Genomic DNA, 22,640 nt, shown 5'->3' on the forward strand with positions numbered 1-22,640 from the left:
AACCTACAGAAACTCTTGAAAGAAGGTATTACTTCCTGTCTTGGTCCATTTCCTATTGCCATAATAGAATACTTAACACTGGATCATTTATTAAAAAAAAAAAAAGTTTTCCTTTGGCTCATGGTCCTGGAAGCTGAAAACTTCAATCAAGCAGGCACATCTGCTCAGCTCCTGGGGAGAGCCTTGTGCTGGATCAACTCAAGGCAGAAAGAAAAAGGGCAAATAAGAATGTGCCAAAGAACCTGGGAGTGTTTTGCTTTGTGACAATCGCTCTCATGGTAACTAAAGAGTCGTATGAGGGGTAAAGCTATCCAACAGGCAGGCAAAGGGCAGTAATCCATTTGAAGGGGCTCCGTCCCCAGGACACAAACACTCTGCCAAGTCTCCCCTCTCAATTCTGCTACCTGGGTACTAAGCTTAGAGGGGCTTTGGTGAAAATGAACCATACCCAAACCATTTAATATGCCCCCATATTACAAATGAAAGAACTACGGCTCAGATAGTTTATTTTACCAAGCAAGTATTAAAATGTTCTGATTTTTTAAATCCAGTCCTCTACCCCCTAAGTCATTGTCAACTCAGAGATTGTTCTTGTAAGAGCTGAGGTGGCAATGATGTGAACAGCTTTAGCACCAACTTCAGAACTCAGAGGTCCTGAAATTTTAATCATCAACTTTTGCTGTCTCTACAAAACCAGAGATAGTCTACCAAAAAATCCATAAAGCGGCGAGTTGGGCTCTGATTTAATAAATGGAACAGTCTTCAAAACCAGCATTAGATTACCCCTGAGCATCTCAGAATATGAGATGGATAAATAAAGGATCCTGTTTCTTCCTGAAAATGATCATTAGAATGTTCTGAGACCTATTTGGCCTTGAAGCCATATTAACATATTTGCCATTTACTTCCTTTACTCGTGCCCAGCCTCTAAAAATGTTAAGCAACCCATCTTCCCAGAAAAAAAAAAAAATCACTTTCAAAAAATTTAAAGAATTGGAATATAGGATACGGCTCAGAAAATGTGAGCATGGTGCTAAAAGAATGAGTCCATTGCCAAGGGTCACAGGAGCACTTTGAAACTGCCTGTGTACTATGATCATCTCAAGCCCTTGTCAAAGATTTTTTGCAAACATTTACAACAGTTAAAAATTCAATCTTGAGCTTTCTACTGTGATGCGAGTTTCATAAAATACAGTCTGTGACATATTCATATGTTGGAGATTTACTGTGAAATTTTATGTGAGAGTCTGAAAAGTTACTTTGAGGACTTTTAATAAACATCTGGGAGATGTTAGTGCAGGCCTCATAATGTGAGAGCAAGATGCTCATCATTTGGTATAAAAATGTCAGGCTAGCCATAGACATGCAGAAGACAAATTGCTCTTCCATTATTCCTGAAGATTTATGCCTTGAACAAAGATGGTGAATTTAATTCTAAATATCTAAGCCAAAATAACCCATTATTAACTATAATATAGGCAAAATCGTATCGTGATAAGTGTCATTTAGCTATTTTCTAAGCCATATTACTATCTAGGACATTTGAGCTCATTTGTGGGGGCTACGCTGTAAGACCCCACCTCTCCTTACTCATACAGCTTCTATTCTCAGTATTGCTCAACCATACTACCAAGTAGTCCCTGGAGCCAGTAGAGTAAAATATACTGTTATTGGCTCTATTCATAAAGCCCTCACAAAAACTCTTTCATCTGGCTTGGAAAAATATATAAAAGAAACATGCCAGTCTCTCCAACACTGGAAAACAGGCTGCCCAGAGTCAATAACGTTAAATCTCCGAACATCATGAAATCCAGTTTGCTATTCAAGTCATAAAGGCAGATCACATTAGTTAGTGACCCACTGACCGCTATTAGTGGTCATTCACCGACATGGCCTCGGGGTCCTTTAACTGAAGAGTATTTGCTCTCAACTCACTTTTTTTGTACACTTTACCAAAATGGTAGCCTTGCTCTTACTCTCCTTTTGTGTCTATTACATATTTGCTACCTCCGTAGACTGAACCCCACCTTTTCCATTGTGGATTTTTTTTTTTTACCTGACAACCAGCAAGGCATGCTCATTCAACATTAAGAAAAAAGAATTAAAAAAGAGAGAAGTGAGCATCTTCTGATGTCAGCCTGCTTTTCACTACCCCACCCCACCACTGCAGAAGTGTTAAGCATAAAGCTCTGAAGAACAAGACCTTTTCCCAGAGACACCCCAGAGGGAGTACAAGTCAGCTCTTGACATCTGTGGTTTCTGCTTCTGTGGATTTGCCCAACTGCAGATCAAAATAAATTCCAGGGGAGAAAAAAATTTACATCTGTACTGATCATATACAAACTTTAAAAATTCATTATTCCCTAAACAATTGAATATGACAACTATGCACATAACATTTACATTATTGTAGGTATTATAAGCAATCTAGAAATTATTTAAAATAAATAGGAGAATATGGGCAGGTTATATGAAAATCCTACACTAACTTAGTATAAGGGATTTGTATATTCATTCTGAGACTGTGGTATCCACATGGGGTCCTGGAACCAATCCCTTATGAATAATGAGGAACAAAGGTATTATAAGAAGGAAGTGAAAGGTCAGTATCCACTAATCCCAGATCCTTAAGATAAATTGTCTGCTGCAGTCAAGGATGAAGATAATTTTCTTGATATTGTATTAAAATTAGAGTGTTAGAAATATTTCTATTATTACTGGGAGCAGTTGTAAAAAGCTAAAATAAAACAAAAAATAAAGCATTTATTTATCCGGGTTTCCTTTTGGGTGTTTACTGCTCAGTAGGGCCATTCCTACTACTCCTACATGATGTTGACAATTTTTTTAGTCCTACGGGTTGCTCTGTAGCTGACTTTTAAAATAGATATACTTTTATTGGCGCATTGAAACAATACATTATATTGAGGGTTAGTGTGAAAGAACTATACATACACTAGAGAAATAAATATACTAAACTAAAAATCAGTTTACTTTTTTAAAAAATATGATTTCTATCTATATCCGCTTCTCATATGTGAGGAGGTGCTGATCTGGAACATTTTAGAAGACATATGAAGAAAATATCTCTAGGTCAAACAAAAGGGAAGCCTTTCTCGTCTCTGCCAAAGATATGCAGGATCCAACAATAAAGTAGCCATAAAGAAGAGTAGTCAAGTTGGTGTGTAGATAAGTGGGGCTTGAATCTCATCATTTAACCTTATTAGACATAAACACTAATTGGTGATAATAAATTAGGCGAGCCTCTATGTCCCCAGTTCAGCTCATTACATGATTACCATTTCTGCTGATGTAGCTACAACCCCGGGGCTACTTATAGACTACTGTATGTAATGCTACACTCCATAAGACAAAATATACTGCTGGGAAATTTTGCACTGCATTTTTAACCTGCTATTTCCACAGTTGACATTTCAACATCACGTCTGTTTACCCTCCTGGGAGATACTGGCATCTTTTGCAAATTTTAGCTGCTGTTGAATAATTGCTATTGGGATGCTTCTTGCTTTTCTCATTTGCTGACTTAGTCTCACCACCTCATTACAAGTCTGTGATTTCTTTTCTGAAATCTGTGAATTTCCTGTGAGAGGGAAGAAAAGGGGATCAATATATTTTTATTCGAGAGACTATAAAACTTGGTCATTTGGCAATGCCTTTATTTGATTCTTTATCTTGGTTTTGCTTGTGTGCAACATTCTATGTTTTTAGATAAGTTCTGGGATGAAGAATGAAATCTGTGTCCAAGGAACAAATTGAAACTTCCTGGATCATCTGAGAATTAAATGAGCTGTTACTTAAAAATAACCCATAGTGACCTTCTCTGGTAGCACATTCCTGGGCTCTGCCACACATACAGTGAGGTTTTTTCCTAATGGACAGTTTAAAAAAAAAACAACAAAGAGGCATTATTTCCCTGAAATAGTTTACTATATAAGAGTCATAAATTAAATGTAATAATGCCAGGTTTTCCAAAGCTCATATTGCATAATCTGACTATGATATTCTTAAATGCCTTCAGTCTCTCTCCAAATGATGGCTTTATCTACAGGGGATAAGAATGGGTCACAAAAGAATCAGAGTAATAGTGTACATTCATTAGGGTAACCATTGAAGGGGTCAGAAATTCACATCCATCCTGGAGACAGAGCATGGCCACCCACAGGAGTTGTTTCAAGTGCATTCAACTCGTATGCACTTGTTCTGATTTTGCATTACACTGAGCAACAGTAAAGATTGATTATTTTACAGCTAGTGGGAAGGACAGAAATACGAATTAACTAACAGATCATCAATGAGGAGTCTTTATACATAATCCTTTCAAAGGAAGGTTCAAGTAGTATGAGGTTGGTCAGGACAAGGTTAGAGGGAATGAAATAAAAATTAATTAATTATTCTCATCTTGGTTCTAACACCTAAGAATAATATCCCCTGATTCATCAGACTCAGTCACTCTGGCATATACTTTCTTTATATTTCTTATTTTAGGTTCATAGAACTTGTTGCTATAAATTCATTCTTGCCTCCCATTTTTTAAACAAAATATCAGTAAAATGTAGTGCTTAAAAACAAAGCCTCCAAAGTCTGATTTTGAATCCCATCTTAGCTTCTTAACAGTTTGGTGGCCTCAGTTTCTTCCTCTGTAAAATGGGATGAGTAGTAGCTCCCATATGGTAGAGTTGTTGTGAAGGGTAAGTGAGTAATTACAACGATCCCAGAGTAGTGTCTGGCACACCATAAATGTTCATCTAATGTGTGTTAGCTCTTTTGCAATTTTGTGAAGCATCAGACTCCCTGAAGACAGAGAACATGCCAATTTGCTTGTTCCCATTGCATTCACAATATGCATACAAATGTCTGGCATATAGTAGCAATTCAACAAATATTTCCAGAATAAGTCAATAAATCTTTCATATACTAGCTAGAAATTTGAATTATTCTGGCAGTGGATATGACCTCAAGCATCAAAAGATAAAGTTGGGCATCTGTATAACATGATATTAAGATGTAGGATGGACGAGCCTTATCCCAGGAAATTTTATGTGAGAATATTTTAGGAAACATGATTGTATCCACAGGATATCCAATTTTGCAGTGAAGAGCTGTGCCATAATGAGGTTTCTTTTTTAAAAATAATAATAATAGCTACAATGTCTCATCATTTTAAGACATTAGCCAAAGCAGCAAGCTGTTTGACTATAACGATAATGGTTGCTAATGCTCAGTAAATACAGTTGCTTGCCATTATTATGCTTGTTTTAAAGTAAGCCTTTTGCTTCCTGTTTAAACAAGAGATGAAGATAAAAATAGAGCCATGAGTCAAGTAAGAGGTAAATGTTTAGATAGAGAGATTTAGAGACTGAGATAACGATCAAGAACAAGATGAAGAGGCAGGAGTGGCAGCAGAGGTAGCGCCAGGCAGGGATGGATGGACAGATGCCTCCAGGTCAACCAAGGAAACATGCCAATTTCTGTGTGCAGCTATGTTTCTATCATACTGATGCTCCTGATCCTCCTCCTGGTGTACAATTATAATGCACCAATAAAAGTGCATTAAGTAAATAATAAGCCTCAAGGTCATAATTACAATAAACCCCAAAACAATTATGTTAGGATAATTTCTGAGAAGTGTGTTATTAGTGAAAACATGAGCTCTTTGAGTCTTCGTTAGGAAGATAAATCTTAATACATGATATGGAGGCAAGTCGGCTACCAAATGCTCTGAAACACCATAAATTCACAAGTGAGCAATATCACCCACTACCACCCTTGGAGTGGGGGATGCTGAACGGATTACAGGGAGGGGCATTGAGTAAAAGCTTTAATTGGGGTGTTTCATAAAAATAAGGAGGCACTGAAGCACTTAGAGGAGCTGAGTTTTTTGTTGTTTGTTTTGTTTTGTTTTGCTGAAAAGGGGGCAATAAGGCAAAAAAAATTAAGAGTCTCTGTCAGACTCTGGAGATATAATGACGAACAAGTGTCCAGAATTTTGATGAACTTACCTTTAAATTATTCAACACATGTATAAAGACTAAGGAAGATCATTTTAGTTGCTGACAAGTGTTCTGAAGAAGATAAAATAGTGTCGCATGAAGAACATGTTGGATGTAGTGGAGAGTGCCTTGGGAGGCTTCTCATGTTAAGATGAAGCACTCTGAGACTTGTATGCTGAGAAAGAGTCAGCCATATAGTGATCTGGAGAAAGTGTTTTCGTCAGGAGCAGCAATTATAAGGCTCTGAAACCAGAGAGAGTTTGAGCATCATAACTCAGAGACCATGTGAGTGGACTCAGTGAAGTTAGGAAGTAGGCAGGGCAAGAAGCAGTGAGCTGATGAGCATGCTTGAATCTCAAGATACATTTGGGAGCAAATAGGATGGATTAAGGAGTAGTGTGGACAAAAAAAGGATTAAAGCTAATTTCATAGCTTTTGGCACAAGCCACTAGAACGAGGTCGGTGCTATCATGATGGCGTGGAGGAGCTTTGAAGGAAGTGAATTTGGCACCTAGAGTACGGATAAGAGGAAAGACACAATATATGTCTATGGACTCGTTAAGTTTCAAATGACCAGCAGGAATCCAAAAGGAGATTCTAAGAAGGCAGTTGAATTGAATAAACAAGGTCAAGATTGGAGAGTAAAAGCTATAGGTGGTACCTAAATTTTAGTAGGTAGGAATGTAAAAGAGAAAAGAAGAGGCAAAGACAGAGCCCTGGGGCACATCAAATTTAGGGAAATGACAACCAGGGGTGATGGTGCGCGCCTGTAATTCACTTGGAAATCTGAGTCAGAAGGATCACCAGTTGAAGGTGAGCCTGACACAATTTAGCAAGACCCTCAACAACTTAGGGAGACCCTATTTTAAAGTTAAAAAAAAACAGATTTGGGGGTATAGGTCAAAGGTAGGATGGCCTTGAGTTCCATCCCCAGTACAAGAAAAAATAGAGAAATGATGAACTGAAAAGAATCAACTGGCTAGATAAGAAAACAAGGCTTTGGGGATTGAGAAGACTAGAAGATGAAATATTTAGAGGTGAGTCACAGGTAGACTGAAAGTCGACCTTTTCAGTAAGATTTGGTCACTGATTGCTTTTAATAAAAGTCATTTTATGGTTGAAATTTAAAGCCAGATTAGACAAGCAGATTCAAGGAAGTAGAAATCCTAAGTACATACAGATAAATTTCAGATTTGTGCTAAAAATAAGAAAAGAAGTAAAATATAAATAACTAGCTGGAGAAGGAAAAAAGATATACTCGTAATCTGATGGGAAGAGAGAGAAACAAATTCCAGATTTGTTTCCAATCTGGAATGCAAATTCCAGAACAAGGTCATAGAGAGTGAAAAATCTCTCAATCATCTTTATAATCAAAAGTTGTCAAGGACTTCAGGAACTAATTCTGGGCTCACCTCATTTCAAATCAAACCAGCCTACTTTATTTTTATTTCCTTGTTAAGAATAAGCATCTTTACATTTTCAACCTACATATTCAGTGGTAAACCATACTAACTGGGCAAGAAAAGGGAAACATGTATACTGTACTTGTTCATATTCCCCTCTCTCCATCCTCTTCCATGTCTGGTTGTATCTCTAAATTCAAGTAAACAACAACCCGACTGCTTATGCATAATGATAATAGGTTTGTTATTTTAACTTTTAATATTTTGATAAAACTTCTGATAGCTTCCTTTATCTGTCTTCTTCCTCTTAATGTTGTCTTCTTGATTCACTGTTGTTTCCCTTTATACTCCATTAGGATACCATTTATTCTGGGTCACTTAGATTTCCAAGTCCCATCTTCAGTTCAAGCGTACCTCACTTTTATTTAACAAGCAAATAATTAAAAGGTTGACACAATATTGATACCTTTGCATATTGAATCACATTTTAAATGCATCAGTGTTGAGCACTTAAGCAAATTCAATTATGAATAACTTATAAAGCACAAAAAATATTTCTCCCACACCCATTTTTAGTGCAAAGAGTATGAGTGACACACACCGAGTTTGTGTGTATCATGATTCACTTGTATTTTTAATGGGTGCCTTGGGTGCATTTGCACTTGGAACAATTCTGTCAATCCCTCAACATTCAGGTGCCACTTTTCTGATTGACATCAGAGAAGATATATATCATCTGAAAGGATAATATTTTTACGGGAAAGCAGATAATAATTACTCTCACCTTTAGAGAAAAGCTGTATTAGTTAAATCGGAAGGAAAATGACTCCTAAAAACTAAACACACACCTTAGCCAAAGGTCATCCTTTCTGTCTAAATGCTAACTACACATCACTGCTTACTCATCTAGTCATTCGACCACCAAATTCTCATTGTGTGTCTGTTATTTTCTCAGCACCATTACTCTGGATTTTGTTATAAAAGAAAAGCATCTCTGTCTCCCAAACAGTCCAGAGAAGGAAGGAAATGAGTGAACTCATAATGACTCTAACTAATCATTGGGAGGATGAAAATACCTATCGTGGTGGGGCAGCTAATCAAAGAGAATCAGGTATAGCAACTTGGAAGTAAGACAGGTCAGGGATGTTTAATGGGAGGGAAATGAGAAATATGAACATAGAATTAAAAGATGTCTGGCAGCTTACAATGCAAAGAAAGAGGTCAAGAGAGCTCTGGGCAAAGAAAATAACCTCCCCATGCAAGTAGAAGTGAGGGAGCATGGAACACTTGGGAAATTCGGGGGTTTTGGAATAACTTCAAGATAATCAGAAGCTAAGGTACATTTACACAATTGAATAAATAGGGCAAGGTGATACCACTGTCATGCCTCAAAGGAGATAAGCATGTGAGGGCTGGAATACACAGAGAGGCAGCAGTCTGCTCTGGTGGGTCTTACATAATAGAGAAAGGAAAGTAAGAGATGCTGAGTGTCCAGGATCATCAAGGACTCAGACGAGACAGATTTTTAAAAAATCATCAAGAGAATTTTGAGCATTGAGCACTTTGAGATGCTGTTTTATGATATTAAGACTGGTTAGAACATTTGTTTATTTTTTTTCTTCTGGAAATAATAAGGATCTCTCAAGTGCCCTGCACTCTTTGTGAGTTTCTGGTCCCTGGATTGATTTAGGAAACATAATAATGACATTCCTTAGAGGTTCTTCTCATGTTAAAACCAAAAAGCATTTAGCATAATAGGCAAAATTGTCAAAGAAAACAATGTCCAGGGATGCTAACTACAGCTAACAAAAATTAATATAAACATACCATAAATAATTCTAGAGTCTCTACAGTAAATCATTTGTGAACCCAGAAAATTCATTTTATTTGACTTGATTCTTTTTTGCACTAAATATATTAGTAATTAATGTTTCCATGTTCACAAAACATAGTGTGATTGTATGTGATTGTCATGATGGAGAATAAAAATTAGTAAATTCATAAATCATGTATTTTTATACCTCTCTTAAAAAGGAAAATAATTTGTGACATAAGCACTATAAAGAGGTGCTAAAGTGAACAAGTTTGGGGTGAGCCTGAGCCCGAATCTTTTCTTTAAGTTTAGGAGGTAAAATTAAACATGAGAATATATTTGTATATATAAAATTTATTCATATTCACTAAAGATTATGAGAATAGAGCAACTCAATTAAACAAAATATTTTGTTTAATTTTGTAATTTTGTTTAATTTTGTTTAATTTTTAATTTTGTAATTTTGTAATGGAGAAATGCCTCTACTTCAACTCTTCCTCCTTAATTGGTAGCATTCTAGAAACTGTGCCGGAGTTTGGAATAGATGAGTTTCAAGTTCCCTTTCAAACCAAATGTTGAAATCATATTTGCACTAACTGGCGTCTGCTAGCCTGTTCAGATTTAATATTTCAGCCCTATCTGATTATACGGGGTGTGAGTGAACACAGGCAGAGATTTGACAAATGAGTTCACAACCATGCCAGCTGCAACTCAATGCTTAAATTTCAAAATGAGCCAACTAGATTCCCTTGCATTGCATATTCTGGACTTTTCTCACATAGACCTTCCTGAAAAAACACAGACCTGTTCATTCAACATTCACAGTCCTAGACATGAGGTCCGCAGAATGCTTAAAGAGCCTCTGAGTCTGATCACTAACTCATGGGGAAGCACTGCCTCTGTGAACAAAGACCTTGAGAAAACTCAATTCAACATGCCAGTGCCTCCTTACCTTGAGCACAGATTTGAAGGTACAAAGAATTAATTATACTAATGTTCTCCTAGCAATTCGAGTGAAATAAAATGTCATTGCAGCAACGCTTAATCATAATTAGTAGATCACACATTTTGAAGCAAGGTGGAAATGTACTGAGATCTATTTAATGGCATACTAATACTATTTTGTTAAGCTTGGTCAATGTCAGGTAGCAAGCAATGTATATGAGTCAATAATGTGTTTTTCATCTCCAAGTGAATAAGAAGGCATTATGTAATTAAATTTAATTAATAAGTATAAATTAATCTGGAGTGATAAACCAGAATAAGTAAAAGGAACATCACAAGTGGAACCACGGTTTCCATGTAAAAATCATATATTTCTTATTTTAAATTTTGGGTTTTTTATACTTTTATTGGTTCATTATAGTCTCATTTCATAATGTAGCTCATAGTGACTGTGACATATATGCACATCTATCAGTCCAAAATGGCCTATGGAATTGAGGGGGAAAAGTTTATGTCAGCTATGGTGTCAGTTCCAGAGCATCTTTAGGAAATTATCAACATTTAGCTGAGTTTTCACTCTTAGTGCAAATAAGAAAATTAGCATGTGACATAAGCCATCTCTTAATAATAGTTTCAGGCTGCATTGACATAAACTAATCAAATTTCCATAGGAAATTTAACTTGCATGCTAGACAGTTTAATTATCTGGCACATATTTCAATAGTTCCCATTATAAGAAAATATGCCTGAGTTTGTCACTGAGAATGTCTATAACAATAGCTTGAATATTCAATAAATTTTAATTATCTTATAAATCATCTGTCTACAGATACATATAAATGTGTATGTTCTTTCAAATATTACAAATTTGACCACAACATAGGTGGTGAAATAGGAACTAAAAATCAGTCCTAAAGAACAGCTTTTTCAGAAGTTCTTAAAACTTAACAAATAGTCTTGCCCTTTGTAGTATAGATGAAAAAGATGCACAGAATTTGAAAATTATATGCAACTTTAATATCTTCCTACACGATGGCCTTTTTTTCCCCCACTCTTTTCTAGGTTATCTATTCAACCATCTCTACCATCCAGGAAAGAGATACACAAATGCATTATGTTTTGTATCTTTATTTTGTATATGTATAGTGTTCTCCATGCCATAAAGTACTTTTATATGCATAATATCCTGTGCTACCAACATTTCCCTGGAATAGATGATTGACAATTAACACTATTTTCCTGTCAGAGTGGCAAGCTAAATTTTCCCAGAGTCTTGAGCTCAAGTCCCTTCCTGGTCCTTCTCAGTACTGTTAAAGCTGATCCATTTTTTCTCATAGGATGGCCCTGGATGTATTTTACTCCTTTCTTTGAGACAAAATTGTAACATGCTAATTTATGCTTTCAAATCATATGAAAAAGGAGTACAGGGGATTAATGAAGGCAGGCACCCTGACATAGCAAAAAAGAGATAGATACCTGACACTGGCAGCAGAGAGAGAAAATGCATTTTCTAAAGAGGCTCAAGAATCCCAGCACTGCCACAAGCTCAGCTCCACTCAGTTGAGGGAACATGAAAACCAGCCATCTGTACAGCCCCTTGTACACATCATGGTTCTGGTGCCAGGCACCATGACGGCGCTGACATCAGAACATTCTGAGTCTTCAGGAAAGGACCAATTACACCAGCACAAGGATGTAAGGGAACTCTTATAATAAGGCTAATAGTTACCATGAATTCACTATATGTCGGGCATGAGACAATGCATTCCTAATCATCAGACTTTGCTTCTTCTAGCCTCCTCCTCTATCCCCCCCCCAATCTATGGCCCTGTGACCTCCACCTACAGAATCAGTCTTATTCCAGTGACAAGGCCTAGTCCAAATGATAGGTAGGAAACTTGTGAAGGTATTTACCTCATAATCTAAAGCTGAAAAACAAATTCAATATTCCCTTTAGTCTGGCTGAAACTTTGTGCCTTATTTTTTTATCTACTGCCTTATCCCTAATCAATTTCTTGATTTGTGTCCTGGCCCTGATAATAGCACTCCTATATTTTAAAATCTTAAAGGAAAAGAGCATGTTGATCTTACTACTTAAATCACAGCAATCTACTCAAGTACTCAATGCCAGGCACAAAATAGGTGTTAAAATACTTGTTAAGTAAGCTGAATGTGCCACCACTGGAGCTGGCCCTTATACTTTGGTTCTTAGTGTAACATTTCTAACTTCATCAGCATCATCACCATCAATACAAAGAACCACCTGCTGGGATTTGCTATGAGCTAATGCCTCACATACATGGTGTTATTTAGTCCTTAAAAACCGGGTTAGGTAGTCAATACCATTTTCGTTATGCAACAAGGGAAAAATGATGTTCTGTGAGGCTAAATGGTTTTCACATCCAATAAATGATAGAACCAAATTTCAAACAGAGTGACTCCAAATGAAAACCTTGTATTCCTCTTCTGGATGCTCCTGGGAATGGCAATGAGCTTCTGAACTCAAGTCCAAAGGGTTTTTTGTTTTGTTTTGTTTTTTTATTTTTGTTTTTTTGGGTTTTGTTTTGTTTTGTTTCGTTTTGTTTTTTTGGTGGTACTGGGGTTCTTGGAAGCCCTTATACCTCTGGGCTACACTCCCAGACCTATTTTTATACTTTTTTATTTGGAAACAGGGTCTCTTACGCCAGCGCGGCTGGCTTCGAACCTGCGCGATCCTCCTGCCTCCGCCGCCAAAGCACAGGGATTACAAGCGTGAGCCACCACGCCCAGCTCAAGTCCAAAGTTTTAAACCTTGTTGCTTACTGATAGTCTTTTCTGTGTCAAATTTTCACATTTTCAGTAGCTCCCTATTCCAGTATCACCCTGTCCTGTATTGGAACATCATGCTTAATGTGACTGCTCTCCGCAGACACCATATGTGTATGTATGTTGCGTAGCCGCACCCTCTAGATCAAAGGCTCCCCAAGCCCAAGTCTGACTGTGGCCACTTTTAGGCCTCAGTAGTTGCATCTGGGTGGAGCACAGCTTTTATGAGTGAGCTTAAAAATCAAGGCCCAGAAATAAGTCACAAGCCAAAGCTTTTAAGATTACCAAGGACAGTGGAGAGGAAAAAAAGTACAAGAATGTAGAACAAATGGAAGAAGTGAGATGGAGTATATATCAAGTTAGGTCCCATTAATTACATTAAATTAGAATGTAAATAATCTATGATCAAGAGCCCAGTGAAGAAAGCTTGAGTGAGTGGCATAAAGCAACCTGTAATGCCTTTACCTTCCTTTCTAAAAACCAGTGTAGGACTTAGAAGGGTTGAATTGGTTCAAAGGGCACGACATGACTGCATCTGCTATTCCTTCCATCCCAGAACACTCATTGTGACATAGATGTAATGAGCCTCAAGCACATATATTATTGGATAAATAAATCAGCCAGTTGTCTTTGAAGTCAATGGAGTTGGGCATGCCAACACTTCCTCCTAACTGGAACTCAACTCCTCTACCATTGTCCTCTGTATTCCAACAAGTTGACCCTATTCTAGGACCACATACCTTTCAGCCCTCCCTTACAGTGAAACAGTCCACCCTCAGCATTACAGCAATATTATGCCAACTGCATCAGGTTTTCCGAATCCTGCCTTCTATATACTATTTTATATTTCAGTTTACTCAAAACTCTTGAAAGATATGTTCTAAGATCTTTGTTGACACCTCCATTCATACTAAAAAAATTCAAGTGAGCTTTTTAAAAACTTTCTTATTCTATCTAGACTGATGTCATTCGTTATGCAGCAATCTTCCTTTGTAAAATTATTGCCAATGAAGCAATACAAGATTTATCATTTCAGAGGAGTTGCTACACAGGGAAGAATGAGTGAAGAAAATGGCAAGGAGGCCATGTGCACACGGAACAACAGAGGGGTCACAGTGACACAGACGATGTCATTATAACCCATGCCTCGCCATGTCTTACAAGTGGCTTCATCCCATAGACCTTTACAAGTAATTGGAACTGTAAATTTTCTTTTTTTGTTGTTTTGATACTGGAGATTAAATCTAGGGACATTCTAACTCTGAGCTATACACTCTGCCCTTCTAAAAACTTATTTCATTTTTAAACACTCGCTAAGGTACTGAGGCTGCCCTTGAAATTGTGATCCTCTTGTCTCAGCCTCCCAAGTGGAGTGATTAATATAACATCCACAAATGTCAAGCGTCTGCTTCCCATCTTGTTCTTATCAGGTGTAAGGAACAGTATAAAGTAGTGGTTAAGAGCACAGGTTTTCAAGTTCAACAACCTGAGGTTTTGTTTTGTTTTGTTTTTGTTTTGTGGCACCAAGTTTAAAACCAGGGCATTCTACTTCCAAGCTTCACCCCCAGCCCTATTTTTATTTATTATTTTTTGAAGTTAAGAGAATTTTAAAGCATTACTCACACTTTATTAATTTTTTAAATATTTGTTAAGCATATATCTAATGAAGAATGTATCCAAAGTATATACAAATAATTCTTAAATTCAAAATAATAAATAGTTAATTTTTCTAAGAAAACAGAGTTAGCAAGTAAATTTTTTTTGAAACAGGGTCTCAGTTGCAGGGGGGCTCACGAAGTAGCTGAGGCTGGCTGTGAACCTATAATCCTTCTGTCTCAGCCTCCCAAGTACTGGGATTACAAGCGTGCACCACCATACCCGACAAACCTGAGGTTTGAATCCGGCTCTATTCCTTATTATTATTCCACCTCGGAAAAATTGCTCTCTTTTTGAGCCTCAATTTTGTCTTCTGTTCAAGGAGGCTGCTCAGCGAAGCCACCTCAAAAGGCCCATGTGAGGAGGAAATAAGACAGTATGCATAATGTACTGAGACATCAGTAGATATTAGTGCTTCATTTTTATAATTATTATTAGATTACAATTTCTGGGCAGGGACTAAACATTGTGTCTGCCTGAATCCTTAATGAAACCATAAAAATAATTTATTTAAAATCTTGGATATCTAAAGGAATAACCTTTAATTTTCAGAAAGAAAAAGAGGCCTTCTATACAACAGAGGTCAAATGAGGTGTAAAATAATGAGAAACAGAACCCCCTACAGCTTCATTATAGCAGCATGGAAGCCTGTTCTGAGCCCCTCGTACATGCCTAATCGTTAGCAGACTTATGAAAGACAGGGAATTTCATCTCTGTTAAGAGTAATGGAAAAAGCTGGAGATATAGCCCAGTGGTAGAACACTCTCTATAGTGCACAGACGAAGCCCTAGATTCAATCCCTAGCACCACAAACAAAACAAAATGAAATGAAAAACCACTTTTTGAGAGAGGTGTGGTGGCACATGCCTGGAATCCCACTACTTAGAAGACTGAGACAGGAGGATTGCAGGAATGAGGCCAGCTCCATCAACTTAGTGAGACTCTGTTTCAAATAAAAAATAAAAAGGACTAGGGGTGTAGTTCAAAAGTAGAGAACCCTGAATTTAATCCTAAGTACCCTCCAAAACACACACACACACACACACACACACACACACACACACACACACACACACACATACCTTTCTGAGCCACACTCTATCTCACTTGGGTCTGCTGGCCCAGGAAGGAGCAAAGAGAATTTTATATTTTCTCTACTCTTAAAGCAAACCAACTTCATTTTCTTCTTCTGTTGGGGTAAATCTCAAAGCTCTCTGGCAAGCTTCTTTCTGAAGCCAATCCTGGTTTTGAAACTTGTACTGATCCAGAAAATAGGTGAATCTGTTTTCTCTGGAAGAACAAAGATGGATGGAGGAATCTTTAGAAGTTGGTGCCAAAAACTTCTTAATTTTTAAAGTGATACTGGTTCTTTACCAAAGACAGAAGAGTTTGGGAGCAGTGGGAAGATGCTACTGTGAATTTAATTTCTCCCAAGTAAATAGCCTTTCCCAGCATGAGACAGGACTAATATCTTCCTGCTAAGGAGTTGCCATAATTACTATATGGGAAAGATTTCTGTTGCTGAGACCACTGCATGCAAAGAGATGAGACAGAAGAGAGCAATAGCAAAGTGAAATCCTGAACTGCAGTCACTTTAGCAAACACTTCCAACAGAATGACTAAGTTCTACACACTAACTACAACAACTGCCGCTGGGCCCTCATCTCACACCAGACACTTCACACACGTAATCACAGTTTCACACTAAATTCTCATAATGAATTGCTAAGGTAGGATAGTTGGTGATATTGGCCTCATCATGGAGATGAGGGATGCTACTACTAAATCCTAGCTCAGATGGGAAGAGAAAAGATCCAGTAGGTGAAGAAAACGGTAGCCTCACCTGCAAGAACAGCTTGGAACGTAAGCGAGAACTTTGTGGACACTACTGCAGAGGACAATGCAGAATCAGGCAGAGGAAATATAGATTGAAGGGTTGGGGTTAGTTATTTACTGGTGCTAGAAAATAATACTATCAAAGAAGATGGGATGGCAAAAATGACACGTTTAGTTCAATTAAATTTTTAAATTAAATACATGTATTTTATAGTAAATTCTTACATATGTTTAACTTTATCATCAATAATTTTCAAATGCTTTTAATTTTTTTCTAAAGTCCCAGTTTGAGAGTGTTTTTTTTAATTGGTGCATTATAATCATACATCATAGTGGGAGTGTTTTTATAGCACCAATCCCTGTATCTCTGCACTCCACTAAACTTTTCCTGGTATGCTCTTCTTCCTTCCCCAGTCTCACCAAACCCTATTAGCTTTCTTTATAGAAATTTTCATAATTTAGAATATAGAAAAATTGTTTAGTTGTTCATATAATGTCTCGTATTCAATAAACAAACAACAGAAAATATCTTACAAAGAGCATGGCTTACAGTAGGAGGTTAAAATTACTTTTCTGCATTGAGTGAGCATGCAGTAGAATTTTATTACCTTATTGATTAGTATATGTTCTTTATACTTTGTAAACATTAACTGTTTACTGAATTTGCTGCTAATGTTCTCATTTTTGTGTTACTTTATTTTTGTTTAGTATTTAGTTCCAAAATTAATAATATAATCTAACTTTAGCATATTTTTCTTTATCATTGTTATTTGATTTTCTGAGACATATTTACCTATTTAGTCTGTTTTTATTCTGTTTTAATTGACAAATATTAATCATAGTAAATGCTAAGTTTTATTGTGTTATCTGTTCTATTTTAATGATTTAATAGCATACCCTAAACTCTCCAATGGCCTGGAATTTATTTTTAACATATAGTAAAATTAGAAATTTAAATTATGTTATTTTTCTAAATAATCTGTTTTAACTCTTAAACTCATAATTTATTCTACATTTATGATTCTTATTTACATAATATATTAATTTATTCAATTGATGTTTTTCTTTACTTATTTAACCTTTGTTCTATTTGTTACCCTGTTAATCCTTTCATTAACACTTCTGTTTCAGTTATTATTGCTTTATAAAATTATATTTTCTAATGTGTTCTAATATTACCTAATGCAAACCCTATACTATTTTTTTCAAATTTTCTCAATTTGGTTTCATTGGTTTTATTTAATTTTTGTCTCAGCTTTTGGCAAAAGTTATACTATTAGACTTCAATTTTAGTGTTAGATATGATCATATCTTTGTGTTTTATGTGCACACCTATGTGCGTGTGTATGACTTCATTATTACATGGCAAGAAATTGAAAGGCACTGCATCTGGGGGTGCTAGGCAAATAATATAACACTAGATGCTTCTAAAATATTACCTAATAAATATTTATTTGGAGAATGTTGTCCTTTAAGTCTGTGAAAGGATTAACTTTAACATCTGGAATTTCTCGACAGCATTATTTGTAGGGATGAGTGTGATCATGCGGATTAATTATTATCCATTGAGGGGAAGAAAGAAGAGGTCTTTATTAAAATCTCTGGCTGCTCTCTCATGCCAAAAACATTTGTTTCTCTGTCTAATTCTAGATGCTCAATATGATTAGCTAATTTTATTTTCTATAGAGCAAGGAGACAACAATCTCATCTTTACCTCCATAAGAACTTGTTCCTCACAAAATGATTTGGAATGTTCCTCTGTAGGAAGTGTTTGGATGGGCCTTTGTTATAATTTAGGACTAAATATTCAGCCTTGCTATTCTGCTGTAAATGGTTTTCTTTATAGTATTTTATTTATTTATTTATTTATTTATTTATTTATTTATTTATTTTTGCGGAATGGAACCCAGGGGCATTCAACCTCTGAGCTACATACCTGCTGTATTTTTTATTCTTTATTTTGAAACCTGGTCTCACTGAGTTGCAGAGGGCCTCACTAAGTAGCTGAGCTGTCTGCGAACTACAGTCCTCTGGTTTCAGCCTCCTGGGATTACAAGCATGAGCCACCATGCCTAGCTCATCTTTATAGTATTTTAAATTGTTATCATAGCCCAGGACTTGGAGAGAATGGACATTCCATTTGACAAATGCCATCTCTGGTTAACCATGTTAGAAGAGACATTAAAGACATGGTGCTTGTCTGAAGAAGCTTCCAGTATATTGTGGGAGTTAAACACTAAACAAGTAGCTACATTATAATGTTATGAATTCTATAATGGAGGAATAACATGACATCAATAATGTCAGATCATTAATCCTTCCTGATCAGCAGTCAGAGAACAGTCAAACAAAAACTGATTCACCACTGCAAAAGGTCAACAGGACAAAAATATTGTGTCAACACAAATGAGAGCTCTGCTTCAAAGAAAATAAAAAATTGTTTATCCTGAGCTAAAGATGCATGGCAAAGGCCCAGGAACATGGACTCAAGTTATCTTGAATGATTTGCTCCAAAGTGGAAGAGGTTATGTGAACTCTTACAGCCAAGGAACAAAAAATAAATGTCATAACTCAATACATTCCTTGAACACACTAGTGGAGGTCTTAGGTAGGTGGGTTAGAAAAGAGCAGGGATATCTCATGGGTTTCAGATGTTATCTTATAGCATTCCAAGCTTTAGAGTTGGTGAAGACTAAAAGTCAGCTAAGCTTAATAATACATCCTAAGAGGTTTTAGCCAATGGTCATACGAATGTTAGGCAAGATCCAAGAACTATTTCTCCGAAGAGCCTAAGGTAGCCCCAAACAGTTATGTCTCCAGACATGTAGCATTCCATCTCTCCACGATCACCATGTTCTACGCAACCGAGGTCCAACAGTCTGCAGGATCGTTAAAAGAGACGTGGCTGCTTTAGAGAACTTGAGCTTCATATAAGTTAAGAAAGATTGCAGGAGGAAAAACAGTAGTAAACGTGATATGAGTTTCTAGAAATATGCATGGAAGAGCTGAGTTTTAAAAGATGAATATAAATACAGGTAAATCTATTTCTAGGTGGAAAAATAGCAAAATTGAATGTTTACAGGAATGAAAATTCCTGCTCTGGCCCAAGAAAAAGAAATTGTTCAGTATAACCTGACTCAGTGTGCATTGCAAAGGAGAGATATTAACTTTCCAGCCTTCTTAGTTCTTTACTGGGACAACATCTAGAACAAAAGACAGATTAACAAAAGAAGAACAGATCTTTAATATATGTAACTCCTGTATATATGTGAGATATTCAGGAAAGTAAGTTAGTAAGTTTCTAGGAGGTGGCTTTGATTTTGCATTTAAATAGGCCTAACTGAGTGATGTATGCATGTGTGCCTCTACCATTTTGTACTCCATTAAGATATATGACTACAATGCACCAATTTAAAAAAAAGTAAAAAAAAATCATCTTTAATGAAACAAAAAGAGAAAGGATGTTAGGTAGACCAGTTATGGGGACGTAGCCAGGAAAGGCATGGCAAGCATGGTAATCTTTTCTATGTGAATTCTTGGTGACTTCTCAATTTATAAGACTATCTAGTGGTTTATTCATTCTACTCCTGGTAAGGAGAGGAGAAACCCTCACAAATGAAGAATTCCCTTATAGATGTAAATTCCCATTACAGAAGAATAGCTTTTCTGTTTTCAGAGTTTCTCTATCATCTATGGTTTCTCAAAATAATCATTCAAACTAATCCGTATGCCAAAGGGCCATATTTTGGGGTAACATATTCTGTTTTTCAACAGCATGTTTTGAGTGCTGGAAATAATGCTAATAATGAGGTAGGAATGGCCTCCTAAGCCACACTATTGATTTTGATATTTGTCCTATGGGTAATTCAGAGGTGATGGTGTTGGAAAATGATATGGTTATGTTTTTGTTTTAGAAAGAAAATTGGCAACAGAATAGGGAGCTGAAGCCAAGAAAACAGTTGGGAATAATTTGTTCCTGCCAGCTAAATGTAGAGCTTGCCTTCCGTTGTTCTTTTCTTCTGAAAGAGGGTTAAGACAAAGGAGGAAGGAAAAGAAAGAAGAAAAGGAAGAAAACTAAAAGGGGTAGACAGAAAGAACTCTCTGGAACAATGTTTATGTGTCAAGGGGGAGTGGGGGTAGAATGAGGAAGGGAAGCTTCCATTTCTCTCTCTTCCAGATCTTCCCTGGCATCTCCAGCCTGGAAACCAGGAGCTACTTACTGTACGCTCTCTTTTGGTTTTCTACAGATTTGTTTTGCCTCTCACATTTAATTTTGCCTCTAAATTCTTTTATAGTTTTAAAAACCTTTTTTCATTGTCCTCTCTACCATCATTAACACAAGCTTCTAATTCGAACAGACGTTAGTCAAGATCCTGGAGGACATGTTATCCCACTCTCTGTTGATCCTTCCAAAACTGTTTGTTTTTTGATTATTTAGGAGAACAAAACTCACATTCTCAGAATAAATTTTAAGAATCTAACCTGCCTACCATTATGAATGCCCTCGTTTCCGGCCTGTGGTCATAAATTTCCTCCTCCAAGCCCCTTCAAGTCCCATCATTTTTTTTTTTATTATTATACAAAAGTCAAAACCTTTTTAGGCTTCAGAGTTCAAAGCTCAATTCAAATCCTTTTTTATTTTTATTTATTATTATTATTGAATACAGGGCTTGATGAATACTTGGCAAGTTTTTTTTACTGAGTAGGGAGAACCTATTCCTTTTTCCATTTAAACAAGCCTTAAAATGTCACTGAGAAAACCCTCTTCAACTGTCAACATATATTTTTGACCTGAATGTTTGGCAAACTCCCACATAGTCCAATAATTCCCAAATGGAACAATGTATATGGCATTTTTCCAAACATGCTTGTGATATCATTGTTAAAGAAAGTTAAATGTTTTCTCTTACATTAACTACTTTTGGTCAGAATAATTTATAAATTTATTAATATTTGAAGGCCATTTATGCATCATCTATATGATTAATAATTGTGACTTTTCAATAATATACTCTTCCTCAGCTGGGCATGGTGGCGCACACTTGTAATCCCTGCTCTTGGGAGGTGGAAACAGGAGGATCGCGCAGGTTCGAAGCCAGCCTTGCTTTTATTTTTCCAAATGAAAATGTAAAATAGGTCTAGGAGTATAGCCCGGAGGTAGAAAGGCTTCCAGGAACCCCAGTACCACCAAAAAAAAAGGATACTCTTCCTCTATTTAGTTGATAAGTTGCATAAATAGTTGTGATGAAAGTTACATATGTGTTTAGTGGCATACATTTCACATCTCACAGTTCACAGTAAGAATCCAGACTTACTGAGGCAGAAGTGTAATCAAGTCTTTAACATTGGACTGTATACTTAATTTTCATGTATACACTGCTATTTATTCCATAGACATTAAAAGTGTCTTGCTGAAGGGTTTAAAAATCATAATGTCCTCCAATTCCATCCATTTCTCTGAAAATGCTGTAATTGTATTTTTTTATGGCTGAGTAAAACTCCATTGTGTACATATCCCACAGCTTTGTGATCCATTCATCCATTGATGGACATCTTGGTTGGTTCCATAGTCTGGCAATGGTGAATTGCGCAGCTATGAACATAGATATGCATGGATTAGTTTGATAGTTTGGTTTGCTTTCTTTCGGATAGATACTGCAAAGTGCTATTGCTGGGTCAAATGGTAGGTCAGTCACACAAAAAGTAAGAAATCGGATGCTTTTACTAATATGTGAAAGCTAAAGTGAATGAGGGCAGGAGAGGTGGGAAAAAAGGTCTCTGAGGCACATGATGTATTTAGACAAACGTATTGACATCAATCACTAAGCCAAACATGGGAGAGAGGGTTAGGGAGGGAAGGGGGTGGGGACTGAATGGGGGCTGACTGGGTGATGTGTGCATATATGTCTACACAAGTCTTTTTTTATTACCCCACTACAATGTATGAATATAATGCACCAATAAAAATAAATAATAAGTTTTAAAACCAATAGTCTACTAATCTTCTATACTTCCATATACATGAACCTGTACTTTAAGATTTTTCTGCTATTAAAGTATAAAGAGGGAAAAAGTAACTTTTTCAATTATTTCATCTAGAAGAAAGTTTAAAAAATTAAGCCAGGCATGGTGGTATATGCTTGTAATCTCAGTATTTAGGAGGCTGAGAAGAGT

The 22,640-nt window shown here is 36.5% G+C and overlaps 1 protein-coding gene across 1 annotated transcript in view; it reads left to right on the forward strand.

Moving 5' to 3' along the window:
• GRIN3A (glutamate ionotropic receptor NMDA type subunit 3A) overlaps window positions 1-22,640 on the forward strand; it is a gene marked incomplete at both ends in the record, with an annotated part of 172,011 nt that overhangs the window by 25,566 nt on the left and 123,805 nt on the right. The window lies entirely within an intron of this gene.

The sequence above is a fragment of the Muscardinus avellanarius genome (genome assembly GCF_963383645.1).
Source record: "Muscardinus avellanarius genome assembly, chromosome: 13".
Taxonomy (NCBI): domain Eukaryota; kingdom Metazoa; phylum Chordata; class Mammalia; order Rodentia; family Gliridae; genus Muscardinus; species Muscardinus avellanarius.